Here is a 12,225-nt window from a genome sequence, read left to right on the forward strand (position 1 = left end):
GAACCATTTCAGGGCAGTAAAGTAATTCCAACACTGCGTTGTCCACATTTTTTTGTGTTTACTTTTTTGTGGAGGTAATTATATAGAGTTTTTCATCATTTTAGCCTACCCTTTCCTTTATTTAGGAAAAAGGGAAAGTTTTTGGGGTGCTTGGGTTGAATTTGGGAGTGCTAAAGCACCCCTAAAGGTGTGCGAGTTATGCCTATGGTTACAAGTCAATATTTTGTTCTTTTGTTTCAATTTTAAGAAGTAGAGGGAGAAAAGTGGTATTCTAAAAAACTTGTACAATCACAGCAGATATTGTGTTGTCATGTTTGTCATGTTTATTTGTATAGCCCCTTTATCCCATGGAGTCTTAAGGGCTGCACAGACCACAGATGATTACAAACTTCAGACTACACCATACTCTCAAAACCTACATGAGGGCAAGGAAAAACTCAAAACCTCAACATGAGGAAAATGAAAAAACCTTGAGAAGGGACAGCACAAGAGGTAATCCCCCTTCCAAGATGACCAGGCTGCAATGGATTTTGCAATAGCATCCACAAAGAATACACTGACATCGTAAACATGAAACATAGGTCATTCAAAAGCCATAGAATAGGAGTGTGTTTAAAGCCTAGATTTTAACAGTTCCACTGAGGTTGCAGATCGAATGTCAGTGGGCAGTGAATTCCACAGCACCACAGTGTAGTGTTAAGGAATGGTGTGAAAAGAGGGGGCCAAATATTCAACTCAGAGGCTGCCATTTAGTCAAAAAGAGCACTTTCCAATCACAAATCTTGTCCGACTCAACGTTGTTTAATGCAAAAATGGCAGTTCTTTCTTCTTTCTTCTTTTCAAAGCATTGAGGGTGGAGAAGATAGCTCTGCCAACTTCTGCAGATTACCAGCGCTTAAGCGGCTCTTGACGAGCTGCTCCTTTGGCAAGAGCATCCAAACTGCTGGTTTTCGCTTCCTTGCCATGCAGCCTGCTGCCACTCAATTGGATGGCCCCATTATTTCTCCCCGAATCAGCCAAGGGAGGCTTTCAGACCGCCTCAGTGAACTCCGTGGCCTACTTTCTCAAAGGTTGCGCAGCTTTTCCATCACATGCTGTCTTTTTTATCCCAGCAATGAATACATGGCATTCCATTGATCTGCCAGGTCCCACCAAAAAAAGGTCCGCAAATCCTATTCCACAGTAAGCAAAAACAGTTCATAAATTGAAAACACTGTGTTTTAGTGGTTGAGTAGTTGTAGTTCTTCTGAAGAACCCTTTTCAGCCAACGTAATCACCAGCTCAGCACATGACGTGTGCACATTGTTGGCCCAAAACAGTGGGACTTTGCAGTACGAGTTTGAATGGAGATAGAAAAGATTAGTATGTTGAGTTGTGTTTTTCAGACCTCTGACCTGTGAGGCAGACGTGCTAATCAGTATTTTACCATATGACCCCGCCTGATATAATTCTTTGCTATTAAAATGATTAAAAATTCAAAATATTGTGATCTAACATTGTCATTTTTTTTATACAATTTATCATATTTTTTAGAATATCATTTATTAGTAGTACTATCTTCCAGGTCTAAATCATGTAGTCTAACAGGGTGTCAAGAACTGGAACAGGACCCAGATGCGTAAGGTTTCTCACACGAGCTTTATTTTCTGGGAATGGGGGAGTCATGCACATTAACACAAACGCCAGTGATTCGGCGATCGCTGGGCGGAAGAAGAAAGACAGCAGTCTGGCCTGGAGACCAACGAGATCAATACCAGTTACACGACCCGATACCGGACAGATGGTGTCGAGACCTGACAGAACGGGACTTACAAGATAGATAACAGATACAGGAGACTGGAGACAGATAACAGACAGGACGAGATAGACGGGAACGAGACCAGACACTGGAGACCGGAGGCCGATATCAAAACAGGACGAAATCGATACCGGGCAGGATACACAAACAGGATACCGGACAGAGTCAAAACACACGTCTCGCGGGTGCAGAGGTTCGTTGACGTACTGACAAAGGGTGATTGAGAGCACTGAACTTAAATAGGAGGGAAGCCAATCAGTCAACGAGCTGCAGCTGGCGCCGAACGGGGGGCCAATTGCACGCCGTGGGCAACGGTGACACAGGGGGGCAAACATCTGTGACATAAATTGATTTTCAAATCAGTTCTTTGAAGTTTGCAAGGATTTTGATGTTCTTTCATGGTTGTGAGGACATTTAGAACATGTGCAGTTGTACATATGTGTGCTGCTCCCCAATCACATGCACATTGCACACATGCCGACTGCGGGGGCACAAGTCACTGTGCATTCCTCCGCCACATAAACAGATACTTCATCTGTTTTATTCTGCATCCATTTTACCATCTTACGGTTTATCCCGAGCCACAAACACCATTAGGAAACTCTCTCACCCCCACCATGGACTGTTTACTGTACTAGCCTCTGGCATTTTACTATAAAACCATATATATAATTATTATTATTATCTTAATTATTTTGAGTTTGGTTGCCCTAGAGATGTTCCCCACTCAAGTGCAGGTTCCCTATCTGGAAGCTTAAGCAGAGAGTAAAAACATTTTGCGAAAATGATAATCTGGTGGTTGGAAAATCGCAAACGCAAAAACACATTATGGTTTTTTTTTTGCATCCTTTAAGCTTTAGGGGTCCTAGGAGCACCATTTCCTGTGGTCTGTCTTGGGCTAGTACAGCCTGGTAGCGCCCATCTCTCTCCAGGCCACCATAGTTTTCCACACATTCTCTAACCTGGGACCTTTCGCGTGTTAGGCAACCGTGCTAACCACTGTTAAACTATACCTTAATTATTCATGATCGTGCTCTTTACTCAATTCATACAAATATCAAATAATATGGATTGATATTCAATATTCCTTCCAATCTTTATAAAGAGAGAACATGTAAACATGTTACCTGATACAAAAAAGAGCGTACTATGAAGTGTATGTACTGTGGTGTTTGTTGGATGTGTGTCTTAGTCTTTGGCGTCAACAACAGGGCTCAGGTTGCAGCACATTTTGTTCAGTATCACTAAAACGATCATATATGGAGTATTTAGAACAGAGGAGTTCCTCTAGGGGCCAAATATAGAAATACAAAAGATACAAGGGCACCTTTTAATACGTTTTTCAAAATAGTTCGATTTAAATTGACCAGCTCGGTGGCCTTGGGGGTACGGCGCCCTCCCCCGAGACTGGGAGGTTGACGTTCAAGCCTCGGCCGAGTCATACCTAAGACTTAAACATTGGTACCTGTTGCCTCCCTGCTTGACGTTCAGCATTAAGAGTTGGAATTGGGGGGTTTGGTCACCTAATGACTCCCAACACCTCAGTTGGGTTGAGCGAGGGGGCTGGGAATCCCCTTCTCTGAATCAATCTCCCAAAAAGAGTCAGAAAGGACTCTAGCCACCTCCCACTAGGGGGATATGGCTGTGGTATACATAAATTCTTATGCAACACTCATGAGACTGACTGCTTAGAATGTTTTCACTTGTAAATTAACATTATTAGAGGTTTCTAAAACAGTGTATGGAATACATTTTTTAGAAGAAAAATCAAAAAGCTACTGTATTTAGGATCAGGCAGAGAATCCAGAAGCCACTGGGAATAAGTAAGATATTTTCTTTATTGGTCTAAGTTTGTTGATTATGATCAGAAATTCCCAAACCTCTAACACAAATAACACATTAACAGTTGGTTTTATAGTAAAATGTTAAACACTTTATCCTACGTGGTGGCTTACAACATTATATTTACAGTGATAATGGGAGCTTTCTATGGTTAGCAAAGCTTTTTATCAAAGAGACAGTGTGTATTAATTAGAGCCTCCTTAAAAACAGGGATATTTAAAAATACACAAAATACCTTTAAAATGAATTTAAAAAAAGACTATTAGGTTGAGAAATGACCTTTTTTTTTTTTTTTTTTTTGCACTAATGTCACTTAGAGGAAGATGACATACCTTTCCACCATAGTGTACCCAAAAACGATAAAACCTCACTGACCAAAAAAATGTGAAGAGAAAAATTACCAGTTGTATTTTAACCTTCGTTGAAAAGGACCATATGTTTACTGAGGTAGTATTAAAAGTTTACTCTTTAGGTGTTAAAAAGAACATTAGTACGTTTTAAAACTGTGTTAAATTAACACTTAAAGAGTCCACAGTATAAAGAGCACGGCTTTGTTTCTAAAACATGGCCAATATTTTTTTTCTGATTACTAAACTGAGGAGTTTCGATTAAATGGCGCAAAGAATGAATGTTAAGCTTGTGTATTATTGGACATTCATAAGAGTTGTGTAGTGCAACCAAAAGCAAGTGCGAAAAAAGCACAAGGTAGATTTACTTAGCGTTCAAATTCGCAGTGTTAATTTAACACTCTTGTATTAGGACATTATGTTTACTAAGACAATGTTAAAAGTGTTAAATTAAAATTATTACTAAGTACTTTAAAAAAAGCTTTTAAAGAATAAACTTTTAACGCTACCTCAATGAACATATTGTCCATATGGATGAGTATAAATCAACGCAGGCAATATTTACCGATTTACTTTTGTGGCAACATCGTGGGATCACAATAACGGAACTATCAAAATGGTGATTTGGTTTCAGTCGAGCATTTCAGAGCAGTCACATGTCTTAGGTCTATCCACAATACACATGGCAACCTTGAACAATGGTTAGTACTTTGGACCATGTTAAAGTGTAGATTTAGTAAAAACTGGCTGTCCGACAAACGTTTTTTGTGATTGTTAAGAGCTGTGTCTGGTTATGTGAATGATGTATTGTGTGCAAGAAACATTTGTGTTTTTTGGGGGTTTGTTTTTTTCAATTGTGTGCGTGTGTTTTTTTTTTTTGTGGTTGACATTGTCTTAGATTTGATTTTAAAAGGCATTAAAAAGTATTGAATTTGACTCTCCTTGTGCTTTAACCCTGTGTAGATTTCTTCATTTTCCTCGTGCTAAGGTATTGGGTTTTTCCTTGCCCTCCTGTAGGTTTTAGATTAGGGGATGGTGTAACAATAGTCTTGAAATAGTTTGTGGCCTGTGCAGCCCTATGAGACTCCTTGTGATTCAGGGCATCACAAATAAACATGACTTGACTACTGTGTAGTTTGTGTTCTTCCTTTAGGATTGATAGTACTTGTTTTCGATTGCGCTACAAAATGCAGTGACATTTAGAGGGCAAAAGAAAACACACTTTTTAAGCTTAACCTTTATTCTTAGTGACATATCATCAAAACTCCTCAGTTTAGTATTTATAAAATAAATATTAGCCATGTTTTAGAAACAGCCATCCTCGTTATTCTCACCAGCCCATAAAGGAAGCCAACATTTTTTTTTTTTTTCAAAAGCATACCTGTATTTGTGTCGTGCATTTATCTCCTTTTAAATGTTATAAACACCCCTTAAAGGTTGTAAATCAGGATGCACTTTCTCAGGTATCTCAGCTCGCTTGAGGCGAAACATGCTAGCGCACGTTCACAAACTGCACAACAGTAAATTGACGGATGGAGCAGGTGTTGATTCAAGATCTTGCAACGACAATCGGAACTTCAAAAAAGTTGTTAAAAATCATTTGAGTCACATTGTGGTACACAAAAAACCTATGTGAGAAATACCTTTATTCATCCATCATTTTCCCAGACCACATGAAAGCTGATATTTACCGATTATTTGTGTATTAAATGGAGGTTCCTTGACACTAAACCTAGCTAAATACAATCTCAAACACACACACACACACACACACAAATCTGGATTCATAAAGAAGTTTAAATAGATAAAGAGACAGTGTGTATTTTTTGACCTTCAGATGTGACTGTATTGCGTAGTGCAACCAAAAGTGAGTGCAAAAAAGTACAAGGTAGAATTACTAAGCAACAGGAGACCTCCCAAAAAGGCCGGCTCATGTCAAAGTGTAGTTTTGGCTAGCTGGATGAGAAAAATAATTTGAACATGTATCTGTCACTGTGATCTAAACTTACTCGTGCATTGATTCTATAATCAATTATTTGGCCACAGATCAGGTGAGTTTTACCATCTGCAGGAATTCCCCTACTCCCAAATTTTAAGTTGATTTGGCCCACCACCACTCTTCTTTTCTGTGGCGCTAAAATGAACGCAGAAAAAATTGAATGGTATGAGTCTGGTACAATGGAGGGCAGGAAGGTATTGGGTGGAGCCAAAAAAGCCAGGAAAGGAAAAAGAAATGCGTTTAAGGAAAGACTGTTATAATTAATTTTACTCGTCTTGAACTCTTTGCCTGTCGACTGTGTGTGCCTGGTTATGTGTTGTGCGTTGTGCTACGTGTTTGCAGAATTTATTAGTGAATTGCCTTTACCTGGTCGCTCCTCTCACTCAAATCCTTCTCTTTTTCGTTAAGCGGCTCTTTCGGCTCGGCTGGCGACAAAGAGCCGTCTGTTTTTCGGCTCCCGTAGCCTCTTCAGATTGTTTTTATTGCTTTTACCCATAAAGATAGGAGCTCACACTCGATCTGGAAATTTGTGCATAATGTATTTTGTAACATTATGCACAAATTTCTTTTGGAGGACAAATAAAGCTAAAAAAAGAAACAATAGAAGGAAAAAATAATATTAAAGCAAAAAGATTAAATAAAGGGAAAGAAAATAAGTAATATACTAGAAGAATTAAAAAGAAAACAAGGAAAATGAGAGGGAAAATAATCAAAAGCAGGAAGAAACAAGAAAAAAGGAAACATACTAGGAAAAAAAAGGGAAAAAAAAGTTCAGGAAAAAAGAGAGAAATGAAAAACAAGAAAAAAAGCAAGTCCTTTCACAATACAACTTCCTCACAGATGCCTACCATGTCATTGAGCTGTCATATAAATTCCTGTTGAGCCTTTCCTGTACTCAGGTTGCATGTGAGCGGACCTTCTCTGCTTTAAAATGTGTGAAAATTAGGCCCAGAAGCTCACTGTCTTCATGCTGATGTACACTGAAAAGGAAATTATCATGTTCATAGACAATGACATTGTCAATAACAAAGTTGCAGAGACCAGTGCAATGGTTAGGAGGATTTTGATGTTTTAAGTTGCCTCCTTAAAATGTGTGTAGCTACTTTATGAGAATCATAAGAGTTTAGTGTAAAGCCTAACAATCTGTTGGACAGGCAAACGTAATTTGGATTTCAAATGAAGGATACTGTAAATATGTTTTCATCCATATCTGAATCTTTATATAATTTTCTATTGAATTAGAATGGTAAAGTGTTTTCTGTTAACTTAAAATAAACCTGAATTTCTTCCCAATAAAAAATTGTCATAAGAGCTTGCTGCTGTTCCATTCATATCTGTCCTCCATAACTAAGTGGGCTGGTTTTGGGTAGAAAACTACCGGCCTGAAAAAGGGGACCACTCTAGCAGCACTTTCCCCCATTTGTTGATAACAGAAATACATTCAATTTGAAAAGATATCAATGGACAGCTGTCATCCGTTTACTGCAAGCTTCCATTTAATATACCTGGAAACATGAACTTCTTTAGGTTGATAACGATACCTGGCATCAGTACTCGCTCCTCCTTAAAAATATTATAATATTGTACCATGAAACTGATTGGGGTCTTGACGAAAAAACTATAAATATCACTTTTCTAGTATGTCCAAGCTCTATGAAGACCAAACATTATTGTTTCCCCGCAATCTGTCATCAGAAGAGTGAAATCCTACCTAATCCAATTAGCTAGAGTGAATTACTGCCAATATGAATCTCATCAGTACAAGTATGGCAATACAAAAAGGTCACACTTGGGCCGTGCTTGCATTTGTGGTTATGTGCATGTGTAAATGTCAGCGTTGGGAATAACACCATTATGAATAATGCTGTTACGTAACTGCTTTATTTTTCCGGTAACAGGGTAAGGTATCAAATTATTTTTCTTCCGTAACAATGCCATTAGCGTTACGGATGGTCAAAAGCGTAGCATTACTTTGGCTGCAGAACGCCAGGGGTGGCGTGTCCCCGCAAACCTGATGCTGTTTTCAGCGGCGCAGTTTTCCGCTCTCCTCCGAGTTGTTTACGTCATGTCTTATCAGATCATTTCTCCATTTAAAATAACGACTACCATATAGTTACATGGCGATTACAAATACAGTATTTATTGACGAGTCAAAAGAAAAGGCGAATGAGGGCTGATTCACAACTGACTTGTGTTCCTGAACGAAACGGCTCTATGAGCCGGCTCTTGGAAGTGAACGAAGGGAGTCAGCTCCCAACGAATAAACAGCTGGTTCCCTTCGAGATGCCTTTTTTCTCAAATGATTGGTGTTAGGAAATAAACTATTAAAAATGTAGCGTTTACCAAATGGTTCGAATTAGTTATCTGACTCCATTAACCAAACATAAACTTCAATCTTTTAAAAATGCATGCTCATTTCTTTATGCAAAAATGAACAAGAATAGCCGACATTTTCACACGGGGGCAGATTTATTTTCTTAAATAATAAACTAAGTGAATTCCATCGAATTAGCCGAATTATTGTCGAATTAGTTGAATTGGTCTTCGTCGAGCCTCCCTCTGGATTATCCTTTTCGATCGATCTCCTTTCTTCCGTCTTCTGAAGTTCTTTTCACAAGTCGGGGTGTCGGCTCCTCCCATGGGGCGTGCTGACTCCTCCCATGGGTGTGCCGACTCCTCCCATGAGGGGGGGCCAGATACTCCCCATGTGGACTCCACCTCGTCGCCACCTCGTCGCCACGATGTCTGAAGAAACTCAAAACAACACCAAACGTTTAGCAAAACAAGGCCTAACGTCCTTCATCAGCGCCCTGTTATCAAAATTCCCCAGCCAAAACACTACGCACTTGGAACAGCGCGACCTGTCATCGAACTTAAGCCTTCTCTGTGAAAAAAATCTTCATTGCATTCAATAAATGTAACTTAAAAACTATAAAATCCTTTATAGTAAAATGTATAATATATAAAATCCTTTATTAGTCAATATGAATTTTTTGGGGGGGATTGAGCATAAAAGAGAATTCTTTAGCGTTTTTTTTCGCAGTAGATATTTCAATTATAGGCAGCACGGTGGATGGGTGGTTAGTGCACAGCCCCAAGGTGCAGAGGTTCAGGGTTCAAGTCCAGCTACCACAGCCTCTCCGTGCTTAGTTTGCATGTTCCTCCCATGCCTGTGCTGGTTTCCTCAGTGTACTCTGGTTTCCTCCCAAATTCCAAAAACATGCAAGTCAGGTTAATTGGCCGGTCACAATTGCCCATAGGTATGAATGAGCAAGTGAGTTGTCTGTCTCTGTGTGCCCTGCGACTGGCTGGCAACCAGTTCAGGGTGTCCCCTGCTCACTGCCTGAAAATTGCTGGGATGGGCTCCAGCACGCCCGGGACCCTACTGAGGATAAGGGGTGCAGATAATTGATGGATGAATGTTTTAATTATAGTTCATGTGTTTTTCAGTGTTAACGTGTTTGTATAAAAATACAAAGTTGATTCTATTTTATTCTTTTATCTCTCTTTTTTCCTTTTGTTATTGTATTTTTTTCTTTCATCTCTTTTTCTCCCCATATGTTCATTTAATTTAGTAAACTCACTTTTATATAGTACTACTGATTTGTATTAGATTTGATTGTTTACTGCACAGGTGTCAAAGAGGTGGCCCGCGGGCCAGATCAGGCCCGCTAAGGGATTGAATCCGGCCAGCGAGACAACACTCAGAGAAGCGCAAGAGAAAAACAAGCTGCAGGTTGAAATATGTCAACTTGATGTTGCCAAAGCTAGGTGCCTCTCACAAAGACACTGTACTCGTATTTATTTCTCTCTCTCTGTCTCTCTCTCGCTCTCTCTCTCTTCCACCCCTTTTCTCCCACTCTCTCTTTCACTCTCTGTGTCTCTCTTTTTATCTTCCTTTGTTGCTCTTTCTCTCTTTCTCTCTTTCTCTTTGCCTTTTTAACTTCTTTTGCTCTAACTTCATTTTTTTCCTTATCTCTCTTTTCTCTTTCTCTCTTTCTACCCTTGGCGCTTTCTTTCCTCTTTTCTCTCCTTCTCTTTGGATTTATTTATTCCTCTCCCTTTTTTTCCCTCTCTCACGACTTCTCTTTTTACCTCTTTTCTTTCTCACGCTCTCTCCCTCTCTCTCTTTCTTTGTCCCGCCCTCTCTCTTCTTTTCCCTTCTTCTTTCTCTTATTTCTTTATCTCTCTTTTTCTTTCTCTTTAATCTACTAGTCCGGCCCCCGACAGAATGTCTGTTCTATCGTGTGGCCCCCGAGTTAAAATGACTTTGACACCCCTGGTTTACTGTTTTTATATGTTGCATTTCAAGTGTAAGAGAAATCTGTTGCTGGAGAGGTGCAATGAATATTACAAGTTTCTATAATACAAAAAACAGACTGTTCTTCTCTATTCAACTAATGTCACGGTTGCCATGGCGCCCAACTGGCCCCACCTGTGGGCGCCAGCTGAAACTCATTGACAGATTGGTTTCCTGTCAGTATTTAAACGCTGTCTTGTCGGTCCGTCTGCGAATCTCTGTTTTTCCTGTGTTTGGCTCTTGTTTTTCTCCCCCACGATCTGTTAGATTTTGACTCTTTTTCGTTCCCGACACCGTTATCACTCGCCACGGAAGTCCCACTTCTGCAGCTGAGCAACCTACTCCCCACGACCTCCGGATCGAGTGTGAGCTCCTATCGTTATTTTCCCCCAAAAAACTGTGAGTAACGTTACGCGAGTGGGTCCTGTTTCCTGTTTTGGTCTCTGACAACTAACTGCTCAGATGATTTCAAATTCTTTGACATACAACAACTTCTTTTTAAAGTAACGGTAATAGTTACTTTCTGTGGTAACTAGCTACCTTTAATATAGAGTAATTTAGTTACTAATTCAGTTACTTTTTGGAAAAAATCGTGAGTACATTTTTACTTTTTTAAAGTAACATGCCAGACACTGGTGATTGTACATGTATGTGTCTCCATCAAACATTCCAGGCTAAAGCAAAGACAGACCATTGACAATTGCACTAACAATTTAGGAAGGGCTTAATGGAGAGCACATGAAAACAGATTTATGGAGCTAAAAAAAGGAAAACAGGCCCTCAGTAAGCAAAATAACAACGGAAAATTGTGTTAGAAAACCAATATAACGTGGTGGCAACAACAGCCTGACCTTTCATACGCCTCATGATTACACAAGCAGTTTACACGCTTGCATGTTGTTTGTTAGCCTTAGTCCAAAGTTCTTTGTTTACTTGATTTTCATCACTTTTGCATTGATGGGCGGAAAAAAACTCGACACAAGCAGAAACTAGAAGTAGAGGTGGGCGGAATAAGCTGACAACTGAAGTAAGAAAACAACTATTTTCGAATGACTAAACCAAGAAAGAAGTCCTCTAAATAACTCACTTAAAATGTAAAGATAGTGAAAAAAAAAGGAACTGTATTCAAAACAAAGTATAAACAATAAATAAAAAAGAGACACCATATAAATAATACATACAAGTAAGAACAATATTATACAATATCACTTCAACACAAAACTCCAAAAATAGGTCCTTCTAAAAAAAGGGGGAGGCACAATAGGGTGAATTCAGCCATACTACAGACGCTGCCCTACTTACGAACGAGATATGCTCCGGACGATCATTAGTAAGTTTGATTTAGTCGTAAGTTGCTTTAGTGCTATATTTTGTATGTTTAAGGTTTGTATAGGTATGTTAAAGGCTTGTATAAGTAACCTGTATTGTTTTGTCCAAAAATAATCATAAAATAATATGCTCAATAAAGATAAATTAAGTTGAGTTTAACTTACTTATAAGAAAGTAAAAGTACCGCAGTGCTACATAAACTGGATGGTTCGAGTTTTTCAAACCATAACAACGTTTTTTACCAAGCACAAATATCCTTAAGGAAAGCAATGTTTGAAAACATGCATCTTGTCACTCGACACATCAGTGATTAATGCTAGTATCAAACAGTGCTTATAATGATTGTGATCATAACTAGATAGATATCTATGTCGTTACCTATTTAGTACGTGGTTGAAAGTCCAATTAAGCACAACACTGCAGCTTTGTACAAATCCCATTGCCCCCAGTTGCTGTCAACCATCTGTGGTGTGTAATTGAATCTTATGTAATGACTTGAGTTTTTCCTTAGAGAAGAGCAGCACATTTATAGGACTGAGTGGATAAAGTTGCATAAGATGCAGCGTTCTTCTTCTTTGTGTACGTTTTTGGTATCTGATATGCAACGTTG

The sequence above is a fragment of the Urocampus carinirostris genome, chromosome 3 (assembly GCF_059441175.1).
Source record: "Urocampus carinirostris isolate Australia breed hairy pipefish chromosome 3, RoL_Ucar_1.0, whole genome shotgun sequence".
Taxonomy (NCBI): domain Eukaryota; kingdom Metazoa; phylum Chordata; class Actinopteri; order Syngnathiformes; family Syngnathidae; genus Urocampus; species Urocampus carinirostris.